The 11,146-nt window shown below is 43.1% G+C and overlaps 1 long non-coding RNA gene across 1 annotated transcript in view; it reads right to left on the reverse strand.

Moving 5' to 3' along the window:
* The window catches only part of LOC138981633 (uncharacterized), an 89,183-nt gene extending 80,753 nt beyond the window's left edge, over positions 1-8,430 (reverse strand). Inside the window, exon 1 of the long non-coding RNA XR_011460678.1 lies at positions 8,230-8,430. This is a non-coding gene — a long non-coding RNA (uncharacterized lncRNA). The remainder of the gene's footprint in view (positions 1-8,229) is intronic.
* Positions 8,431-11,146: the final 2,716 nt, after the last annotated feature.

Below are 11,146 nucleotides of genomic sequence, written 5' to 3' on the forward strand. Positions count from 1 at the left end.
ACGTACTGGCGGGCGCGAGTACTCCATCACCCGGCGGTTTTTTACGGTGAGCGTTGTCATTGACTTGGCGGGTGGACTATTGTTTCGAATTGCTGTGGCTGAGTAGATGTCGTTGTCTAATGTTTGTTTTGTTTGTGTTTACGTTTCAGTAGTGTTGTAATATTGTGGGACACGGTGATTTTGAAGCGTGTTTATGTCAGTGGGAATGTGCACGGGAAATATGAGAATTACATCGACCGGCCCATTACTACCTATTCGTATAGGGAGCCTCGGGATTTACATGTATATTAATGCATGTTTAGGAAGTGATATGTAGTGAACATACAATGGAATTATATGTGTGTAATTATTTGCACATAACTGTTAAATATTCGTTTACACGGAATATCACATTTTATACAAGATGGCGGTCTACTTTCCGACAACTTTTGTATCCTTATGTTATTGAGCATGTTGTTTTATACCTTCATATTATAGTGTGTAATATTACGCGGGGAGTTATCATACATGTGGGGATATGGGTGTTGTGTCATGCAATTTTGGTTGCGTAATGTAATGTTAAAGTTGGATACCACAATCTAACATTTAGTGAACGTTTGTCCAGTTATTTGTAACATATCACATGGCGTATATGGTCATGACAAATACAATAAGTTTATAGGTTTAAGCAAACTATAAATCTATATTGTGAAGCCCCGTTGTATAGCTAATGTATTAAATAATTATCCTTTTCCATACATGGTTACTTGGTGTAAAGTTTCGATCTTGATGTCCATCGGTATGATGCGCTAAAGGTTTGCATCACCGATGAACACCAACACAACCATCGATACACGCCAGGTAGCTAGGGATGTTATTGTTCAGTATTAACGTGCTGATTTTATTTACATGCAGTTGGCCGGAGAGAGAACGGAGGAGGGACGTATGTTCACGTGAAAGGCGTTGAGATCTGGACAGATGGGACGCTGTCAGGAGGCGACTACGGCTCACAGCAACGCAAGAAGAGCGGCGTGGGTTACTCCGACCAGTAGATTCCACCCAGAGTGTACGCAGGACCACCAGAAGACAGCATGAGGAAGGAGTCTGGTCAACTCTACATGCCTAGGAATCTGGGGAACAGCTCCGAAGGACTGGAGCTGGGTTCGACGTGCTTAGGCCGTCGGGGACCTTTCTAGGGGGTCAGAATCAGGAAGCTGCGGCCTTCTGAGGAGGGAAGGACATGTGAGGCCTTGGTGGGCGTTGTGTATCCCGAAAAAGCTAAGTACTCTGTCGTGGTTAAATCATGTGTCTGTGTTCGTGTAATTTGGTGATGCGACCTTATTGAGCGCCGTATACTAACAGGCTATTTAACCATAGGGGGGGTGCTTAGGACTGGAGTTCCAGGATAATTTCATGTGAATTCATGTGTTGTAAATTTTCGTAGTATTTGTAGAGTGTACACGTTAAATGTGTGGATGTTTCGTGCATAAATTTGTGTTTATTATATAAAAGCTTATAAGTTACATGTGGTTCCTTTAGTCTTTTTATACACAGTGATGTCTGTCTCCACTTGTAAACTTTCTTGAGTGTGCGTTAGTGAGTGAGGTGTACGTTTGCGTGTGATCCCAAGATTGCTCAATCTTGTGGAGTTAAGTCGTCACGTGTCAATGGTGGAGATGCCGGGGACCCATGAGTGATATGCTTTCGAGGCGAAGCTCTGGGACCCTTTAGTTATTTTTTTTTGGAACCAAATTTGTTTGTTGTTGTGTTTGTTTGTGTTGTTGGCATAGTTTGTGTGTGGTGTTTGTTGGTTTGTGTGAGGTAGTGGTGACCGTTTGATTTGAAATGTGGTGACTGTTTAGACATCCCGTGGGTGGTTGGAGGGGACTGGACATCTCTCAGCGGTTGAGAGGTGTTGGGTTACTTAGCCACAAAGGATTCATCTTTAGTCCATCCGTTAAAGTCAGACGGCGCCACTGAAGCAGATCGAACTAGCAAATACGCATGTATTCTATATTCGGATTCGGTTAAAGTAAAGTTTCATTCCGGTATTACGCTAAGGCTATGTGGCTATTGATTGTGGTAAAGTATAACCAAATGTCAATAACTTACGCGGATTTCGTCCGATTTCTCGGTGGGCTTCGGTACGCAGTTTGATGCGTTTTCCTTTCGCGTGCATGCTAATATTTTTTCAAGTAGCGCGTTTTCATCTGAAATGGCGACGGGAGGTGATAGTGTGGATTCTCCGGTGTCAGGGCGGCTTAGGTCACAGGATATGCCGACTGATAGTTTAACCGGATTAGTTACATCTGAACTCATGAGGAAGGCAAAATCAACTCGAGAGAAGCTTCTACATAGTCCAGGACGTGAAGAAGGGGAGTCCATTACGTACTACCAGAAGTTCATGACTTTAGGAACGCAGATGGAGTTGAAGGGAGATAGTCTTCGAGCATTCGCCGACGCTAAGATAAAGGAGATAGAGGACGTACGGGCCAACAAGGAGAGGTTGAGCTTAGAGAAGAAGAAATTGGCGATGGAGGAAAGGAAGCTGGAAGAAGCACGGGTGGAAGCTCAGAAGCAACGCGAGTTCGAGGAGAGTATAGCCCAGAAGCAGCGTGAGATGGAGGAAAGGAAACTGGAAGAGGCCCAGAAGCAGCGTGACTTTGAGGATGCCAAAGTTCAACGTATGGAAAGAATGGAGCTTGAAAGAATCGATGAGATGAAGAAACTTCAAGATGAAGCACAGAAGCACGCAGAACGATTAGAGGAACAAAGGGCAAATAATAAACGAGCTCATCAGAAGGCGAGGGATGGAATGGTAGAATCTACCAAAGTAACACTTCCTGCATTCGACGAGAACAAGGAGGATATAGAAGCTTATCTTACCAAATTCGAGAGATTCGCAGAGGAGTTAGACTGGGACCAGACAACATGGGCGAGACGCGTGAGTACCAAACTCAACGTGAAAGCGACGACCTTGATTGGGGATATGTCGAAGGAGGACGCTCGAGATTACCAGTTAGTGAAGAAAGAGTTACTGAGAGGATTCCGGTGTACCGCAGAATCGTACCGAGAGAAGTTCAGGGCAGCGAGAAGGAAGAGCGAAGAAACGTTTTCAACCTACGTGAGCCGGATAACGCGGTACCTGCACAGTTGGATGGACCTAGCGGAAAAACAACGAACTTACAAGGACCTCTTCGACCTGGTTCTTTTGGAACAGTTGCTTACTGGCATCCCGCAGTCTGTCGCTACGTTCATTCGACAGTCCAAAGCCACCAATGTAGCTGATTCAGTTGAACAAGCTCAATGTTTCGTGGATGCACGTCCTGGTTTCGACTCATCACAGAAAGGGGGGAAAAACCAAGATAAAGGAAACAATGGGAAGACAGACAGTAAGGTGCAACTTACCCAGGGACAAAGGGTAAAAGATAGTACTGTCAAATGTTTCGGATGTGGAGGGGATCATTTCATAAGGAATTGCCCGGAAGCGGGGAAGCCGAGGGGTGGCGGAGAAATGTATGGGGCAGGCATACAATGTCACAAATGTCATAAGTTCGGACATGTCAAGAGGAACTGTCCAGGAATAACCCTTATCATCAGTCCAGAACCGGAGGAGACTGCAGTGAGAGAAGTTTTCTTGATGCGGGAGGTGGAAGCGAATTACAAGATCCACTCAGGGTTATGTGGGAAGTGTGATCGTCGTACTCAGGGAGAAACTTTCGACATGACAGTTAGGGTGAACGGGAAGGCAGTGGTAGCCATACGTGACACGGGAAGCCCAATGCTGTGTGTTAGCGCTGACCTCATCGACCCGGCCACGTACACAAACAGGACAAGAGAAGTGTCAGGAGTGTTTGAAGAGCAGGGAACAGTACAGGCTCCCATAGCCATCGTGAAGTTAGAATCTTCGGTGTTTGTAGGGAACGTGGAAGCTGTCGCTATTCAGAATATGGCAATTCCTGTATTGATAGGAAACTACCTGATCTTGCCAAATGGAAAGGAAGTGAGAGTTCCGGTGTACGGAAAGAAACATGTGATTCCATCTTTGTGCGCAGCAGTTCAGACACGAGGACAAGCAAGGAAGGACGAGAGAGGGAATCTAAAATTGAAGATTAATGGAGTCCCCTTGGCACAAAGGACCTGTGCTGAAATGGCTCAAGCACAAGAAGAGGATCCACAACTAAAACGTGTGCGCGAGTTGGCGGTGGAAAAGAAGCCATGGCGTCAACAAGGAACCGGGAATGTTCGATTCGTGATACGTAAAGCTTTGTTGTACAGAGAATACTCAGGTGCAGATGGAGTGGATCACCGGCAGTTAGTGGTGCCCAGTGAGTTCCAGAATGAGGTGATGAGATTAGCTCACGATGCACCCATGGCAGGACACCTAGGGGGAACGAGAACCAGGAATAGGATATGGACAGAATTCTATTGGCCTGGTATGTGCCCCGACATCAGACGATACGTGGCATCATGTGACGCTTGCCAGAGAACTACGGCAAAAGGGAAAGTGAAGCCAGTACCATTGGAAAGAATGCCGTTGATCGATGTCCCGTTCAAGCAGGTAGCGGTGGACATCATAGGGCCGATTCATCCGCCGTCAGACCGAGGACACCGTTTCATACTGGTAACAGTAGACTATGCCACCCGGTATCCTGAAGCAACCCCTCTCAAGAAAATCGATACACCACATGTGGCGGAAGCGTTGTGGGAGAACTGGACCAGAGTGGGCATACCTGAAAAAGTGTTGTCAGATAACGGTACCCAGTTCAAGAGCGAAATGATGCAGGAGGTGTACAACCTGATGTCAGTACATGGAATGTACACCACTCCATACCACGCACAATGCAATGGTCTAGTTGAACGTTTCAATGGTACGCTGAAACAGATGCTGAAACGACTCTGCCAGGAGCAACCCAAGGAATGGGACAGGTTCATTCCGGCGTGTTTGTTTGCATATAGGGAAGTTCCTCAGGAGTCGTTAAAATTCTCACCGTTTGAACTACTCTATGGGCGAACTGTGAGGGGACCTATGCAGGTATTACGGAAGCTGTGGACCAAGGAAGAGACAGACCAAGAAGTGAGAACTACTGCCGAGTACGTTGTGGACCTGCGGAATCGAGTTGAGGAGACATGCAGGTTTGCCAGAGAAAACCTCGGGAAGGCGACAGAGCGATACGCAAGGGCAGCGGACAGGAAGGCAGAAGACAGACAATTCAAGGAAGGAGATGAGGTGTTGCTGCTTCTTCCAATGAAAAAGAACAAGCTGGAAATCGCTTGGCGTGGACCTTACGTCATCAAGGAGCGATGCGGCATGAACGACTACCGGATTCAAGTGGGGAGTAAAAAGAAATTATTCCACGTCAACCTCTTGAAGAGATACGTCAGGAGGAGAGAGATCCCAGCGGTTGTAGGAGTGGTGCTGGAAGAAGAGGAACTGGAAGAAGTGCCTGAAGTCTCAGCAGGACAGAACACCATTCCATTAGTGCCATTAGAAGCGGGAGAGGGACCCAAAGATGTTAGCATCAATGACGTGTTACCCGCCCAAAAACAACAAGAGCTGAGGGATTTGACGATTGAGTTTGAGAACCAATTCACCGATCTTCCTCGTACTACAAATCTTGAGGAGGTGAAGATCGAGAAGTTCAAAGCACTGGAGGAACCCAAAACAAAGAAGGAAGTACGCAGGTTTTTGGGAATGCTCGGTTTCTATAGAAGGTATGTGCCACATTTCTCGGAAATTGCCCTACTACTGACGAACTTGACCAAGGGAAAGAAGTTCGAGGCAATCGAGTGGACACCGGCTTGTCAGGAAGCATTCGAGCGCTTGAAGGAAACTCTGGTCAGCCAACCTGTGGTACGATTGCCCGACCCCGAGAAAGCATTTGTGCTACGGACTGATGCGTCAGATGTGGGACTAGGCGCGGTGCTGTTGCAAGCAGATGAAAAGGGTGACCTGCAACCAGTGAGCTATGCCAGCAAAAAACTGATTCCTGCGGAAATCAACTACTCCACAATCGAGAAGGAATGCCTTGCAATGGTGTGGGGGATAAGGAAATTCGAGCCTTACCTTTTTGGGCACAGTCGTGCAAATTAAATAATGTTCATTTCACCTGATAAGATAATATAGTGTAATGCATAAATTATATTATAGCGTATCTATAGGCTATTTTAGTTATTCTTCTTCTTCTTCTTCTTCTTCTTCTTTTATATTTAGTCAAGTTTTGACTAAATATTTTAACATCGAGGGGGAATCGAAACGAGGGTCGTGGTGTATGTGCGTGTGTCTGTGTGTCTGTGTGTGTGTGTAGAGCGATTCAGACTAAACTACTGGACCGATCTTTATGAAATTTGACATGAGAGTTCCTGGGTATGAAATCCCCGAACGTTTTTTTCATTTTTTTGATAAATGTCTTTGATGACGTCATATCCGGCTTTTCGTGAAAGTTGAGGCGGCACTGTCACGCCCTCATTTTTCAACCAAATTGGTTCAAATTTTGGTCAAGTAATCTTCGACAAAGCCCGGGGTTCGGTATTGCATTTCAGCTTGGTGGCTTAAAAATTAATTAATGACTTTGGTCATTAAAAATCTGAAAATTGTAAAAAAAAATAAAAATTTATAAAACGATCCAAATTTACGTTTATCTTATTCTCCATCATTTGCTGATTCCAAAAACATATAAATATGTTATATTCGGATTAAAAACAAGCTCTGAAAATTAAATATATAAAAATTATTATCAAAATTAAATTGTCCAAATCAATTTAAAAACACTTTCATCTTATTCCTTGTCGGTTCCTGATTCCAAAAACATATAGATATGATATGTTTGGTTTACAAACACGCTCAGAAAGTTAAAACAAAGAGAGGTACAGAAAAAGCGTGCTATCCTTCTTAGCGCAACTACTACCCCGCTCTTCTTGTCAATTTCACTGCCTTTGCCATGAAAAATGGCATTGCGTTCAGTTTCATTCTGTGAGTTCGACAGCTACTTGACTAAATATTGTATTTTCGCCTTACGCGACTTGTCTTTCTTCTTCTTCTGCGTTCATGGGCCGAAACCCCTACGTACACTTGTGTTTTTAGCACGAGTGTATTTTTACGTGTATGGTCGTTTTTACCCCCTCATTTAGGCAGCCATATGCCGCTTTCGGGGGAACTGTCGAATTAATTGTGTTAATGGTACCTGTGTCAATACGCGGAATTAATTCAGCAAAATAATATCCATTTTTACATTTAGTCAAGTTATGACTAAATGTTTTAACATCGAGGGGGGAATCGAGACGAGGGTCGTGGTGTATGTGCGTGTGTCTGTGTGTGTGTGTGTGTAGAGCGATTCAGACTAAACTACTGGACCGATCTTTATGAAATTTGACATGAGAGTTCCTGGGTATGAAATCCCCGAACGTTTTTTTCATTTTTTTGATAAATGTCTTTGATGACGTCATATCCGGCTTTTCGTGAAAGTTGAGGCGGCACTGTCACGCCCTCATTTTTCAACCAAATTGGTTGAAATTTTGGTCAAGTAATCTTCGACGAAGCCCGGGGTTCGGTATTGCATTTCAGCTTGGTGGCTTAAAAATTCATTGATGACTTTGGTCATTAAAAATCTGAAAATTGTTAAAAAAAAAATAATTTATAAAACGATCCAAATTTACGTTCATCTTATTCTCCATCATATTCTGATTCCAAAAACATATAAATATGTTATATTTGGATTAAAAACAAGCTCTGAAAATTAAATATATAAAAATTATTATCAAAATTAAATTGTCCAAATCAATTTAAAAACACTTTCATCTTTTTCCTTGTCGGTTCCTGATTCCAAAAACATATAGATATGATATGTTTGGATTAAAAACACGCTCAGAAAGTTAAAACAAAGAGAGGTACAGAAAAGCGTGCTATCCTTCTTAGCGCAACTACTACCCCGCTCTTCTTGTCAATTTCACTGCCTTTGCCATGAGCGGTGGACTGACGATGCTACGAGTATACGGTCTTGCTGAAAAATGGCATTGCGTTCAGTTTCATTCTGTGAGTTCGACAGCTACTTGACTAAATGTTGTATTTTCGCCTTACGCGACTTGTTCTTTCTTCAGTTGGTGTTTAACGTCGTTTTCAACCGTTCAAGGTTATATCGCGACGGGGAAAGGGGGGAGATGGGATAGAGCCACTTGTTCATTGCTTCTTGTTCACAAAAGCACTAATCAAAAAATTGCTCCAGGGGCTTGCAACGTTGTACAACATATGACCTTACTGGGAGAATGCAAGTTTCCAGTACAAAGGACTTAACATTTCTTACATACTGCTTGACTAAAATCTTTACAAACATTGACTATATTCTATACAAGAAACACTTAACAAGGGTAAAAGGAGAAACAGAATCCGTTAGTCGCCTCTTACGACATGCTGGGGAGCATCGGGTAAATTCTTCCCCCTAACCCGCGGGGGGAATAATATCCACTCTACACAGAGCGCAGTCAGCTGCTGACATTCTCAGAGCCTTGCCCTTGCACGGCGTGTCAACTGATTCCGTTCATCCACCGGATGTTTCCGTTCATCCGCAGGATGTGTCCGTTCATACAGCCCCATTTTTGTCACTTGCTTCGGGAAAAACGTTGTAGTAAGTCGTGTGGGCAGCGCGCTTGTGTGATATTGAAAGAATAAGTACCAAGGTGCTAGTGAATCCTAATAATAACACACGCGGGCCGAACGTGGCAAAATTGCCTGATTTTTTAGCGCTTTATGATGGAGACACGTCTCGTTTTCTCTCTCTTTCTAAAAACAATTAGTCAAGCTTTCGGCATCAAAGTAACAGATTAACACCATAAAACAGTCATCGCCAAGACTATATAAAGATAGTCTCGAGTAACCACATCAAAAGACCGAGACGGGTCACGCTCGTCTCCGCGTAGCGTGCGAACGCAGTACTTACTTAATCTAGTTTCAGTAATTCTGAACACATTTTTAGAATAAACATGACATATGTATATATTTTTGAATTCAAGAGGAATTGAGGAATACGATTCAATCATTTTTAAATCTGTTACTGTTAGTGAAAACTCGATTTTAATGACAACTTTAATGAGCAAACTAATTAACTAATTTTTAAGCTGCCAAGCTGAAATTCAATCCCATAGTCCGGACTTCGTCGAAGATTGCTTTACCAAAGTGTCAATCAATTTGATTGAAAAATGAGGGCGTGACAGTGCTGCCTCAACTTTCACAAAAAGCCGGATATGACGTCATCAAAGACATTTATCGAAAAAATGAAAAAACATCTATGTTAAAACCAAGCCTTCCACCAGCTCTAAATGAGAGTAAGCAATCTGAATAGATGACATGGTCTACAACAACAACAAAAAGCTCCCAAAGGAATGATTTCATCAAAGTTTAACTAATAGCGCCCCAGGTAAAAGAAAATCCACATTCAACATGTCGAGAAAAAAATGCTTCTGTTCCGACGCATACTTTTTTGCCCCTGAAATCCTTTTCGGTTTGGCCATCTGTTTCGACACGGAAAACATTCTGTATCCGCAAAAATATATATTATCGTAGTCTCAAAGATAGACTCCAGCCTTAAGTCACATGTATTACTCAGAAGTTCTGCTGCAGAGTGCATCAACGTAAATCACTCCTACGCAGCTTCAAAATCCACAGCCATAGCTAATTGAAACCTGCCTAGTACGTAAACACAGTGGACAACAAGCCTACTATATCCTTAATAATCCTCTGGGCTTTGGCTTGGGCCACGAAGAGGCGTAGAAATCCAATGCCGCTGAACTATTTTCGAAACGCTCTTAATGCAAGGCACGGCCTAGAATCTTTATCCTTGTTATACATAAGTTCAGTTCGTGTCATCGGAGCTTCGTGTTGTTTACTGCCTAAACACTTTTAAATCACCGTAGACCATGTAGGTGTTTTAAGGCGGATATACTATGTATCGATTGAACAATAATTTTCCCTTTTTTGAGTCACGTGACGTTCGAGGCCGACTTCAACTCATATTTAGGCGGTAAGTCGAGACTATACAAAAGAGTGCATGCTTGTGTGCGTTTAATTCTGTAAAAAAAAAAAGGCGGGGGAATCTAATATATTCTTCCCGTCATAAACAAGTACACAGATACAATTTGCTGTTGATTTTTATGATGCGGCCAGTTATATTAAAACCAAGTATATTGCCAGAAAGGTAATTCATTCCCCTCCCGTATGAAATAAAGAGTTTCGCTTTTTATGAGTTAGTGTTTATGCAGTGTTCCGGAGACCTAGGACACCCCGCAAAATCAAATATTCAAAAGCAAACTTGCAGACACTAAAATAAACAAAAAATCAAAATAAGCAAGAGTGACCCCGTTTTTGATCTCAAATGAGGACTGGGTGGCCAAGTGGTAACGCACTTGGGCTCGGAAGCGAGAGGTTGCGAGTTCGACCCTGGGTCAGGGCGTTAGCAATTTTCTCCCCCCTTTCCTAACCTAGGTGGTGGGTTCAAGTGCTAGTCTTTCGGATGAGACGAAAAACCGAGGTCCCTTCGTGTACACTACATTGGGGTGTGCACGTTAAACATCCCACGATTGACAAAAGGGTCTTTCCTGGCAAAATTGTATAGGCATAGATAAAAAATGTCCACCAAAATACCCGTGTGACTTGGAATAATAGGCCGTGAAAAGTAGGATATCCGCCGAAATGGCTGCGATCTGCTGGTCGATGTGAATGCGTGATGTAGTGTGTAAAAAATTCCATCTCACACGGCATAAATAGATCCCTGCGCCTTGAGTCCGAGTCTGGAGATACGCGCGCGATATAAGACTTCATATAATAATGATATAATAAAATGGAAGAACAACTCATTTCTACACACATAAATCTATTTGGTTCAGCTGTTATGCCTAGCAGTGTTGTTTTGCCATTTTGAAGAAGAAGCCTCGTCAGAAGCCGTAAAAGGCCTGTTTCCGCATACTTTTTTGTGGGCTTTGTGGGTAAAACAAACCCGTAATTTTGTAATGGCTCGTTGTAATGCTTTTTAATTTACCATGATTATTGTTAATACAATTGCAAAAGAGTGTGCAAACTATCATGGCGTTTTGATGATTGTTGTGGACGAATTGGAACTTTTCAGAAACGTTTTATTAAACTGTAATACCTTTTTTCAGTACGATTGCAAAAATTCAG

The sequence above is a fragment of the Littorina saxatilis genome, linkage group LG12 (genome assembly GCF_037325665.1).
Source record: "Littorina saxatilis isolate snail1 linkage group LG12, US_GU_Lsax_2.0, whole genome shotgun sequence".
Lineage (NCBI taxonomy): Eukaryota > Metazoa > Mollusca > Gastropoda > Littorinimorpha > Littorinidae > Littorina > Littorina saxatilis.